The sequence below is a fragment of the Triturus cristatus genome, chromosome 5_2 (genome assembly GCF_964204655.1).
Source record: "Triturus cristatus chromosome 5_2, aTriCri1.1, whole genome shotgun sequence".
NCBI classification, from domain to species: domain Eukaryota; kingdom Metazoa; phylum Chordata; class Amphibia; order Caudata; family Salamandridae; genus Triturus; species Triturus cristatus.
Genome location: NC_140588.1, coordinates 551,592,788 through 551,605,049, shown reverse-complemented (window position 1 = coordinate 551,605,049; position 12,262 = coordinate 551,592,788). Strand labels below are relative to the sequence as shown.

Here is a 12,262-nt window from a genome sequence, read left to right as displayed (position 1 = left end):
TCTCTTTTGTCTCAATGGAAAAGTCACTCTTGTGTGAGAGGGTTCCATGGTGTAATGGTTAGCACTCTGGACTCTGAATCCAGCGATCCGAGTTCAAATCTCGGTGGGACCTACTACAATTATGAGATTCACTGTTTAACTCATTTTTTAGAATTTGGTCTAGAAAAAACATAATATCAATGTTTTATACTGATGCGTATGAACGCATAAGTATGTATAGATGCATACATAGCTTTATCCTTCTAGATAGCTGTTAGACAATATGAACATATCAATTATTCATTAACATAAATATTGAAGCTGAACCTAGAAACTGTTCTTTCACATCCACATTGTAAACATGAGTTTATTTTCCTTTCTCATCTATATGGCCAGTAATGAGATAGTTCAGTTTTGCTGATTTCTTAGCTGACAACATGCTGGACTTACACAGTGCATTTCATTGTGAATGTCTTTAAAAGTGAATTTCAGATTCACACCTTTGACATGTCTTTCAAAAGATTCAACTTTTTTGGTTGTGGATTTACTGTTGAAAATCAGTGTGTAAAATCTTTGTACGTCTGAATTTCAAGATTATTATTCAAACTGCACATCTTCGGTCCCCGTAATACAAAGTTTGACTCCTCAAGTTTAGTTTTAATGAATGCTTTGCAATGAAAAAGTTCCTTGTTCCCCTTAACAATAACAGTAAGATTTTAAAAAGTAATGTCTTGCATCAGGCCCCTGTGATGAGTTTGAGAAACCAGAGTGAGTTTGTAAAATCTCTCATTATTTTGAGCCATTTAGTTTCCAGGTATTGTAAAATTTCTATTATTTGCTCACATCTAATAAACTTTTAGAGTATACTCAATAAATTAATTGTTCACCCTACCGGTATTAGATATGTGATATTAATGAATACACTTGAAAGAAAATGATTTGGTCAAGAGTCATAAAATGTTCCCACCGAGATTTGAACTCAGATCATTGGATTCAAAGTCCAAAGTGCTAACCATTACACCATGGAACCTCCCATGTGAAAGGAGCATAAACTGCTGCAGGAATGTGGAAATGTCACAGTTTTTAATATTCTACTGTCAAAGAGAAACTGAATTGGATTGCTTTCCTATTCTGGTAAACTTTTGCATATTGAACTATGTTGGGGAAGGATGTTGCCCAAAAGACTCAAATAACGTTATAACTCTGTTGAACAGTGGTTTTTATGTGAGATAATATTTTTCAATGAAAGATAAGTTGCCCCCTGAGGCAAATCTCTTCTGTCAAAATGTAAAGCTCACCCTGGTACGGGAGGGTGGATGGTGTCAGGGTTAGCACTCTGGACTCTGAAAACAGGGATCTGAGTACAAATTTCAGTGGGACTTATCTGAACTTTACAATTTTCTTTTCCATTCAGTTCTTAGAAGTTTTATTTGGAACAACATCACATTTACTTATAAACATGTAAAAATCAACCTGTACATATGTATCTCTGTATATATAGCTATATGTCTCTGTATATTTATAGGAAAATATAAACATATAGATTATAAAAATAAATATAATTAGTGGAGGTGAAAATCATGAACAGTTGTTGCCTCTCAGCATTTGAAACATGAGTTTCTACTTCTTTCTCTTTTATATGTCCTGAAATTGAGATAGTCACTTTTTACTCAGTATTGATCCAACAATACAGTTTATGTATACAAAGCATATCATATGATTTGTGAACAATGTTCAAAAATTAGAATTTGATCAGTACCTGTGATGCCTCCGACCAAAAGCTTATATTTTACGATTGGAGATCAACTGTTGTAAATCAGCATGAAAAACATTTTCTTTTCACGTTTCCATACTAATATAAAACAACATTTTTACTAGCTGAATGAGATCATCATTTGGGTTCCTCTATGTTTGATTGAAGAAAACTTCTCATTCAAAATGTGCTATTTTCGCCTTATCAATAGCGGGAAAGCTTAAAAAAGTGATGCTGTGAATCACCCATCTGAAATGCGTTTGAGAAAATCAGAATATGATTTTATAATGGCTAACTACTTTGTGAAGAAATTTGATGTCAAAGTATTTTAAAGTTTGTATTGATGTAACTTGTTCAAGCTGATGGACATTTTGAAAGCATTCAATAATTGACTCTTTCAACCTACTGGTGTTGGATTTGAGCTATCAATGAACAAAGATGAAGAAATGGAAAAGCTCAAGAGTAATAAAAAAAGTCCCTCCAAGGTTTCAAATCGGATCATTGGATGCAAAGTCCAAATTGCCAACCATTGCTCTATGGAGCCACCCATGCAGGAGACAGAGACATTGCTTCAGTAGTCTGGAAATGTAGACTGTTTTATTATGCTACAGGCAAAGATGAACATTGTGATATAACTTTTATATTCAGATAAACATTTGAATATTTAACACTTTTATAGAGAATATAGCTGAAAAGAATCAAATCACATTAAAGCTCTATCCACTATGACCATTCAAATGAGATATCTTTTTATCAATATAAGAGAAGGCCATCACTGATGCGCTCTCTTTTGTCTCAATGGAAAAGTCAATCTTGTGTGAGAGGGTTCCATGGTGTAATGGTTAGCACTCTGGACTCTGAATCCAGCGATCCGAGTTCAAATCTCGGTGGGACCTACTACAATTATGAGATTCACTGTTTAACTCATTTTTTAGAATTTGGTCTAGAAAAAACATAATATCAATGTTTTATACTGATGCGTATGAACGCATAAGTATGTATAGATGCATACATAGCTTTATCCGTCTAGATAGCTGTTAGACAATATGAACATATCAATTATTCATTAACATAAATATTGAAGCTGAACCTAGAAACTGTTCTTTCACATCCACATTGTAAACATGAGTTTATTTTCCTTTCTCATCTATATGGCCAGTAATGAGATAGTTCAGTTTTGCTGATTTCTTAGCTGACAACATGCTGGACTTACACAGTGCATTTCATTATGAATGTCTTTAAAAGTGAATTTCAGATTCACACCTTTGACATGTCTTTCAAAAGATTCAACTTTTTTGGTTGTGGATTTACTGTTGAAAATCAGTGTGTAAAATCTTTGTACGTCTGAATTTCAAGATTATTATTCAAACTGCACATCTTCGGTCCCCGTAATACAAAGTTTGACTCCTCAAGTTTTGTTTTAATGAATGCTTTGCAGTGAAAAAGTTCCTTGTTCCCCTTAACAATAACAGTAAGATTTTAAAAAGTAATGTCTTGCATCAGGCCCCTGTGATGAGTTTGAGAAACCAGAGTGAGTTTGTAAAATCTCTCATTATTTTGAGCCATTTAGTTTCCAGGTATTGTAAAATTTCTATTATTTGCTCACATCTAATAAACTTTTAGAGTATAATCAATACATTAATTGTTCACCCTACCGGTATTAGATATGTGATATTAATGAATACACTTGAAAGAAAATGATTTGGTCAAGAGTCATAAAATGGTCCCACCGAGATTTGAACTCGGATCATTGGATTCAAAGTCCAAAGTGCTAACCATTACACCATGGAACCTCCCATGTGAAAGGAGCATAAACTGCTGCAGGAATGTGGAAATGTCAAAGTTTTTAATATTCTACTGTCAAAGAGAAACTGAATTGGATTGCTTTCCTATTCTGGTAAACTTTTGCATATTGAACTATGTTGGGGAAGGATGTTGCCCAAAAGACTCAAATAACGTTATAACTCTGTTGAACAGTGGTTTTTATGTGAGATAATATTTTTCAATGAAAGATAAGTTGCCCCCTGAGGCAAATCTCTTCTGTCAAAATGGAAAGCTCACCCTGGTACGGGAGGGGGGAGGGTGGATGGTGTCATGGTTAGCACTCTGGACTCTGAAAACAGGGATCTGAGTACAAATTTCAGTGGGACTTATCTGAACTTTACAATTTTCTTTTCCATTCAGTTCTTAGAAGTTTTATTTGGAACAACATCACATTTACTTATAAACATGTAAAAATCAACCTGTACATATGTATCTCTGTATATATAGCTATATGTCTCTGTATATTTATAGGAAAATATAAACATATAGATTATAAAAATAAATATAATTAGTGGAGGTGAAAATCATGAACAGTTGTTGCCTCTCAGCATTTGAAACATGAGTTTCTACTTCTTTCTCTTTTATATGTCCTGAAATTGAGATAGTCACTTTTTACTCAGTATTGATCCAACAATACAGTTTATGTATACAAAGCATATCATATGATTTGTGAACAATGTTCAAAAATTAGAATTTGATCAGTACCTGTGATGCCTCCGACCAAAAGCTTATATTTTACGATTGGAGATCAACTGTTGTAAATCAGCATGAAAAACATTTTCTTTTCACGTTTCCATACTAATATAAAACAACATTTTTACTAGCTGAATGAGATCATCATTTGGGTTCCTCTATGTTTGATTGAAGAAAACTTCTCATTCAAAATGTGCTATTTTCGCCTTATCAATAGCGGGAAAGCTTAAAAAAGTGATGCTGTGAATCACCCATCTGAAATGCGTTTGAGAAAATCAGAATATGATTTTATAATGGCTAACTACTTTGTGAAGAAATTTGATGTCAAAGTATTTTAAAGTTTGTATTGATGTAACTTGTTCAAGCTGATGGACATTTTGAAAGCATTCAATAATTGACTCTTTCAACCTACTGGTGTTGGATTTGAGCTATCAATGAACAAAGATGAAGAAATGGAAAAGCTCAAGAGTAATAAAAAAAGTCCCTCCAAGGTTTCAAATCGGATCATTGGATGCAAAGTCCAAATTGCCAACCATTGCTCTATGGAGCCACCCATGCAGGAGACAGAGACATTGCTTCAGTAGTCTGGAAATGTAGACTGTTTTATTATGCTACAGGCAAAGATGAACATTGTGATATAACTTTTATATTCAGATAAACATTTGAATATTTAACACTTTTATAGAGAATATAGCTGAAAAGAATCAAATCACATTAAAGCTCTATCCACTATGACCATTCAAATGAGATATCTTTTTATCAATATAAGAGAAGGCCATCACTGATGCGCTCTCTTTTGTCTCAATGGAAAAGTCAATCTTGTGTGAGAGGGTTCCATGGTGTAATGGTTAGCACTCTGGACTCTGAATCCAGCGATCCGAGTTCAAATCTCGGTGGGACCTACTACAATTATGAGATTCACTGTTTAACTCATTTTTTAGAATTTGGTCTAGAAAAAACATAATATCAATGTTTTATACTGATGCGTATGAACGCATAAGTATGTATAGATGCATACATAGCTTTATCCGTCTAGATAGCTGTTAGACAATATGAACATATCAATTATTCATTAACATAAATATTGAAGCTGAACCTAGAAACTGTTCTTTCACATCCACATTGTAAACATGAGTTTATTTTCCTTTCTCATCTATATGGCCAGTAATGAGATAGTTCAGTTTTGCTGATTTCTTAGCTGACAACATGCTGGACTTACACAGTGCATTTCATTATGAATGTCTTTAAAAGTGAATTTCAGATTCACACCTTTGACATGTCTTTCAAAAGATTCAACTTTTTTGGTTGTGGATTTACTGTTGAAAATCAGTGTGTAAAATCTTTGTACGTCTGAATTTCAAGATTATTATTCAAACTGCACATCTTCGGTCCCCGTAATACAAAGTTTGACTCCTCAAGTTTTGTTTTAATGAATGCTTTGCAGTGAAAAAGTTCCTTGTTCCCCTTAACAATAACAGTAAGATTTTAAAAAGTAATGTCTTGCATCAGGCCCCTGTGATGAGTTTGAGAAACCAGAGTGAGTTTGTAAAATCTCTCATTATTTTGAGCCATTTAGTTTCCAGGTATTGTAAAATTTCTATTATTTGCTCACATCTAATAAACTTTTAGAGTATAATCAATACATTAATTGTTCACCCTACCGGTATTAGATATGTGATATTAATGAATACACTTGAAAGAAAATGATTTGGTCAAGAGTCATAAAATGGTCCCACCGAGATTTGAACTCGGATCATTGGATTCAAAGTCCAAAGTGCTAACCATTACACCATGGAACCTCCCATGTGAAAGGAGCATAAACTGCTGCAGGAATGTGGAAATGTCAAAGTTTTTAATATTCTACTGTCAAAGAGAAACTGAATTGGATTGCTTTCCTATTCTGGTAAACTTTTGCATATTGAACTATGTTGGGGAAGGATGTTGCCCAAAAGACTCAAATAACGTTATAACTCTGTTGAACAGTGGTTTTTATGTGAGATAATATTTTTCAATGAAAGATAAGTTGCCCCCTGAGGCAAATCTCTTCTGTCAAAATGGAAAGCTCACCCTGGTACGGGAGGGGGGAGGGTGGATGGTGTCATGGTTAGCACTCTGGACTCTGAAAACAGGGATCTGAGTACAAATTTCAGTGGGACTTATCTGAACTTTACAATTTTCTTTTCCATTCAGTTCTTAGAAGTTTTATTTGGAACAACATCACATTTACTTATAAACATGTAAAAATCAACCTGTACATATGTATCTCTGTATATATAGCTATATGTCTCTGTATATTTATAGGAAAATATAAACATATCGATTATAAAAATAAATATAATTAGTGGAGGTGAAAATCATGAACAGTTGTTGCCTCTCAGCATTTGAAACATGAGTTTCTACTTCTTCCTCTTTTATATGTCCTGAAATTGAGATAGTCACTTTTTACTCATTATTGATCCAACAATACAGTTTATGTATAGAAAGCATATCATATGATTTGTGAACAATGTTCAAAAATTAGAATTTGATCAGTACCTGTGATACCTCCGACCAAAAGCTTATATTTTACGATTGGAGATCAACTGTTGTAAATCAGCATGAAACACATTTTCTTTTCACGATTTCCATACTAATATAAAACAACATTTTTACTAGCTGAATGAGATCATCATTTGGGTTCCTCTATGTTTGATTGAAGAAAACTTCTCATTCAAAATGTGCTATATTCGCCTTATCAATAGCGGGAAAGCTTAAAAAAGTGATGCTGTGAATCACCCATCTGAAATGCGTTTGAGAAAATCAGAATATGATTTTATAATGGCTAACTACTTTGTGAAGAAATTTGATGTCAAAGTATTTTAAAGTTTGTATTGATGTAACTTGTTCAAGCTGATGGACATTTTGAAAGCATTCAATAATTGACTCTTTCAACCTACTGGTGTTGGATTTGAGCTATCAATGAACAAAGATGAAGAAATGGAAAAGCTCAAGAGTAATAAAAAAAGTCCCTCCAAGGTTTCAAATCGGATCATTGGATGCAAAGTCCAAATTGCCAACCATTGCTCTATGGAGCCACCCATGCAGGAGACAGAGACATTGCTTCAGTAGTCTGGAAATGTAGACTGTTTTATTATGCTACAGGCAAAGATGAACATTGTGATATAACTTTTATATTCAGATAAACATTTGAATATTTAACACTTTTATAGAGAATATAGCTGAAAAGAATCAAATCACATTAAAGCTCTATCCACTATGACCATTCAAATGAGATATCTTTTTATCAATATAAGAGAAGGCCATCACTGATGCGCTCTCTTTTGTCTCAATGGAAAAGTCACTCTTGTGTGAGAGGGTTCCATGGTGTAATGGTTAGCACTCTGGAGTCTGAATCCAGCGATCCGAGTTCAAATCTCGGTGGGACCTACTACAATTATGAGATTCACTGTTTAACTCACTTTTTAGAATTTGGTCTAGAAAAAACATAATATCAATGTTTTATACTGATGCGTATGAACGCATAAGTATGTATAGATGCATACATAGCTTTATCCGTCTAGATAGCTGTTAGACAATATGAACATATCAATTATTCATTAACATAAATATTGAAGCTGAACCTAGAAACTGTTCTTTCACATCCACATTGTAAACATGAGTTTATTTTCCTTTCTCATCTATATGGCCAGTAATGAGATAGTTCAGTTTTGCTGATTTCTTAGCTGACAACATGCTGGACTTACACAGTGCATTTCATTGTGAATGTCTTTAAAAGTGAATTTCAGATTCACACCTTTGACATGTCTTTCAAAAGATTCAACTTTTTTGGTTGTGGATTTACTGTTGAAAATCAGTGTGTAAAATCTTTGTACGTCTGAATTTCAAGATTATTATTCAAACTGCACATCTTCGGTCCCCGTAATACAAAGTTTGACTCCTCAAGTTTTGTTTTAATGAATGCTTTGCAATGAAAAAGTTCCTTGTTCCCCTTAACAATAACAGTAAGATTTTAAAAAGTAATGTCTTGCATCAGGCCCCTGTGATGAGTTTGAGAAACCAGAGTGAGTTTGTAAAATCTCTCATTATTTTGAGCCATTTAGTTTCCAGGTATTGTAAAATTTCTATTATTTGCTCACATCTAATAAACTTTTAGAGTATACTCAATAAATTAATTGTTCACCCTACCGGTATTAGATATGTGATATTAATGAATACACTTGAAAGAAAATGATTTGGTCAAGAGTCATAAAATGTTCCCACCGAGATTTGAACTCGGATCATTGGATTCAAAGTCCAAAGTGCTAACCATTACACCATGGAACCTCCCATGTGAAAGGAGCATAAACTGCTACAGGAATGTGGAAATGTCAAAGTTTTTAATATTCTACTGTCAAAGAGAAACTGAATTGGATTGCTTTCCTATTCTGGTAAACTTTTGCATATTGAACTATGTTGGGGAAGGATGTTGCCCAAAAGACTCAAATAACGTTATAACTCTGTTGAACAGTGGTTTTTATGTGAGATAATATTTTTCAATGAAAGATAAGTTGCCCCCTGAGGCAAATCTCTTCTGTCAAAATGGAAAGCTCACCCTGGTACGGGAGGGTGGATGGTGTCATGGTTAGCACTCTGGACTCTGAAAACAGGGATCTGAGTACAAATTTCAGTGGGACTTATCTGAACTTTACAATTTTCTTTTCCATTCAGTTCTTAGAAGTTTTATTTGGAACAACATCACATTTACTTATAAACATGTAAAAATCAACCTGTACATATGTATCTCTGTATATATAGCTATATGTCTCTGTATATTTATAGGAAAATATAAACATATCGATTATAAAAATATATATAATTAGTGGAGGTGAAAATCATGAACAGTTGTTGCCTCTCAGCATTTGAAACATGAGTTTCTACTTCTTCCTCTTTTATATGTCCTGAAATTGAGATAGTCACTTTTTACTCATTATTGATCCAACAATACAGTTTATGTATAGAAAGCATATCATATGATTTGTGAACAATGTTCAAAAATTAGAATTTGATCAGTACCTGTGATGCCTCCGACCAAAAGCTTATATTTTACGATTGGAGATCAACTGTTGTAAATCAGCATGAAACACATTTTCTTTTCACGATTTCCATACTAATATAAAACAACATTTTTACTAGCTGAATGAGATCATCATTTGGGTTCCTCTATGTTTGATTGAAGAAAACTTCTCATTCAAAATGTGCTATATTCGCCTTATCAATAGCGGGAAAGCTTAAAAAAGTGATGCTGTGAATCACCCATCTGAAATGCGTTTGAGAAAATCAGAATATGATTTTATAATGGCTAACTACTTTGTGAAGAAATTTGATGTCAAAGTATTTTAAAGTTTGTATTGATGTAACTTGTTCAAGCTGATGGACATTTTGAAAGCATTCAATAATTGACTCTTTCAACCTACTGGTGTTGGATTTGAGCTATCAATGAACAAAGATGAAGAAATGGAAAAGCTCAAGAGTAATAAAAAAAGTCCCTCCAAGGTTTCAAATCGGATCATTGGATGCAAAGTCTAAATTGCCAACCATTGCTCTATGGAGCCACCCATGCAGGAGACAGAGACATTGCTTCAGTAGTCTGGAAATGTAGACTGTTTTATTATGCTACAGGCAAAGATGAACATTGTGATATAACTTTTATATTCAGATAAACATTTGAATATTTAACACTTTTATAGAGAATATAGCTGAAAAGAATCAAATCACATTAAAGCTCTATCCACTATGACCATTCAAATGAGATATCTTTTTATCAATATAAGAGAAGGCCATCACTGATGCGCTCTCTTTTGTCTCAATGGAAAAGTCACTCTTGTGTGAGAGGGTTCCATGGTGTAATGGTTAGCACTCTGGAGTCTGAATCCAGCGATCCGAGTTCAAATCTCGGTGGGACCTACTACAATTATGAGATTCACTGTTTAACTCACTTTTTAGAATTTGGTCTAGAAAAAACATAATATCAATGTTTTATACTGATGCGTATGAACGCATAAGTATGTATAGATGCATACATAGCTTTATCTGTCTAGATAGCTGTTAGACAATATGAACATATCAATTATTCATTAACATAAATATTGAAGCTGAACCTAGAAACTGTTCTTTCACATCCACATTGTAAACATGAGTTTATTTTCCTTTCTCATCTATATGGCCAGTAATGAGATAGTTGAGTTTTGCTGATTTCTTAGCTGACAACATGCTGGACTTACACAGTGCATTTCATTGTGAATGTCTTTAAAAGTGAATTTCAGATTCACACCTTTGACATGTCTTTCAAAAGATTCAACTTTTTTGGTTGTGGATTTACTGTTGAAAATCAGTGTGTAAAATCTTTGTACGTCTGAATTTCAAGATTATTATTCAAACTGCACATCTTCGGTCCCCGTAATACAAAGTTTGACTCCTCAAGTTTTGTTTTAATGAATGCTTTGCAATGAAAAAGTTCCTTGTTCCCCTTAACAATAACAGTAAGATTTTAAAAAGTAATGTCTTGCATCAGGCCCCTGTGATGAGTTTGAGAAACCAGAGTGAGTTTGTAAAATCTCTCATTATTTTGAGCCATTTAGTTTCCAGGTATTGTAAAATTTCTATTATTTGCTCACATCTAATAAACTTTTAGAGTATACTCAATAAATTAATTGTTCACCCTACCGGTATTAGATATGTGATATTAATGAATACACTTGAAAGAAAATGATTTGGTCAAGAGTCATAAAATGTTCCCACCGAGATTTGAACTCGGATCATTGGATTCAAAGTCCAAAGTGCTAACCATTACACCATGGAACCTCCCATGTGAAAGGAGCATAAACTGCTGCAGGAATGTGGAAATGTCACAGTTTTTAATATTCTACTGTCAAAGAGAAACTGAATTGGATTGCTTTCCTATTCTGGTAAACTTTTGCATATTGAACTATGTTGGGGAAGGATGTTGCCCAAAAGACTCAAATAACGTTATAACTCTGTTGAACAGTGGTTTTTATGTGAGATAATATTTTTCAATGAAAGATAAGTTGCCCCCTGAGGCAAATCTCTTCTGTCAAAATGGAAAGCTCACCCTGGTACGGGAGGGTGGATGGTGTCATGGTTAGCACTCTGGACTCTGAAAACAGGGATCTGAGTACAAATTTCAGTGGGACTTATCTGAACTTTACAATTTTCTTTTCCATTCAGTTCTTAGAAGTTTTATTTGGAACAACATCACATTTACTTATAAACATGTAAAAATCAACCTGTACATATGTATCTCTGTATATATAGCTATATGTCTCTGTATATTTATAGGAAAATATAAACATATCGATTATAAAAATAAATATAATTAGTGGAGGTGAAAATCATGAACAGTTGTTGCCTCTCAGCATTTGAAACATGAGTTTCTACTTCTGTCTCTTTTATATGTCCTGAAATTGAGATAGTCACTTTTTACTCATTATTGATCCAACAATACAGTTTATGTATAGAAAGCATATCATATGATTTGTGAACAATGTTCAAAAATTAGAATTTGATCAGTACCTGTGATGCCTCCGACCAAAAGCTTATATTTTACGATTGGAGATCAACTGTTGTAAATCAGCATGAAACACATTTTCTTTTCACGATTTCCATACTAATATAAAACAACATTTTTACTAGCTGAATGAGATCATCATTTGGGTTCCTCTATGTTTGATTGAAGAAAACTTCTCATTCAAAATGTGCTATATTCGCCTTATCAATAGCGGGAAAGCTTAAAAAAGTGATGCTGTGAATCACCCATCTGAAATGCGTTTGAGAAAATCAGAATATGATTTTATAATGGCTAACTACTTTGTGAAGAAATTTGATGTCAAAGTATTTTAAAGTTTGTATTGATGTAACTTGTTCAAGCTGATGGACATTTTGAAAGCATTCAATAATTGACTCTTTCAACCTACTGGTGTTGGATTTGAGCTATCAATGAACAAAGATGAAGAAATG

At 33.6% G+C, this 12,262-nt stretch overlaps 5 non-coding genes across 5 annotated transcripts; 3 read left to right on the top strand and 2 right to left on the bottom strand.

Moving 5' to 3' along the window:
- The first annotated feature begins 40 nt into the window (after nt 1-40).
- TRNAQ-CUG (transfer RNA glutamine (anticodon CUG)) lies at nt 41-112 on the top strand. The gene has a single exon. It is a non-coding gene; the product is annotated as a tRNA-Gln (tRNA).
- A 2,444-nt stretch (nt 113-2,556) lies between these two features.
- On the top strand, nt 2,557-2,628 carry TRNAQ-CUG (transfer RNA glutamine (anticodon CUG)). The gene has a single exon. It is a non-coding gene; the product is annotated as a tRNA-Gln (tRNA).
- Nucleotides 2,629-3,453: 825 nt separating this feature from the next.
- On the bottom strand, nt 3,454-3,525 carry TRNAQ-UUG (transfer RNA glutamine (anticodon UUG)). The gene has a single exon. It is a non-coding gene; the product is annotated as a tRNA-Gln (tRNA).
- A 1,554-nt stretch (nt 3,526-5,079) lies between these two features.
- Nucleotides 5,080-5,151, top strand: TRNAQ-CUG (transfer RNA glutamine (anticodon CUG)). Its single transcript has one exon. It is a non-coding gene; the product is annotated as a tRNA-Gln (tRNA).
- An 825-nt stretch (nt 5,152-5,976) lies between these two features.
- TRNAQ-UUG (transfer RNA glutamine (anticodon UUG)) lies at nt 5,977-6,048 on the bottom strand. The gene has a single exon. It is a non-coding gene; the product is annotated as a tRNA-Gln (tRNA).
- Nucleotides 6,049-12,262: the final 6,214 nt, after the last annotated feature.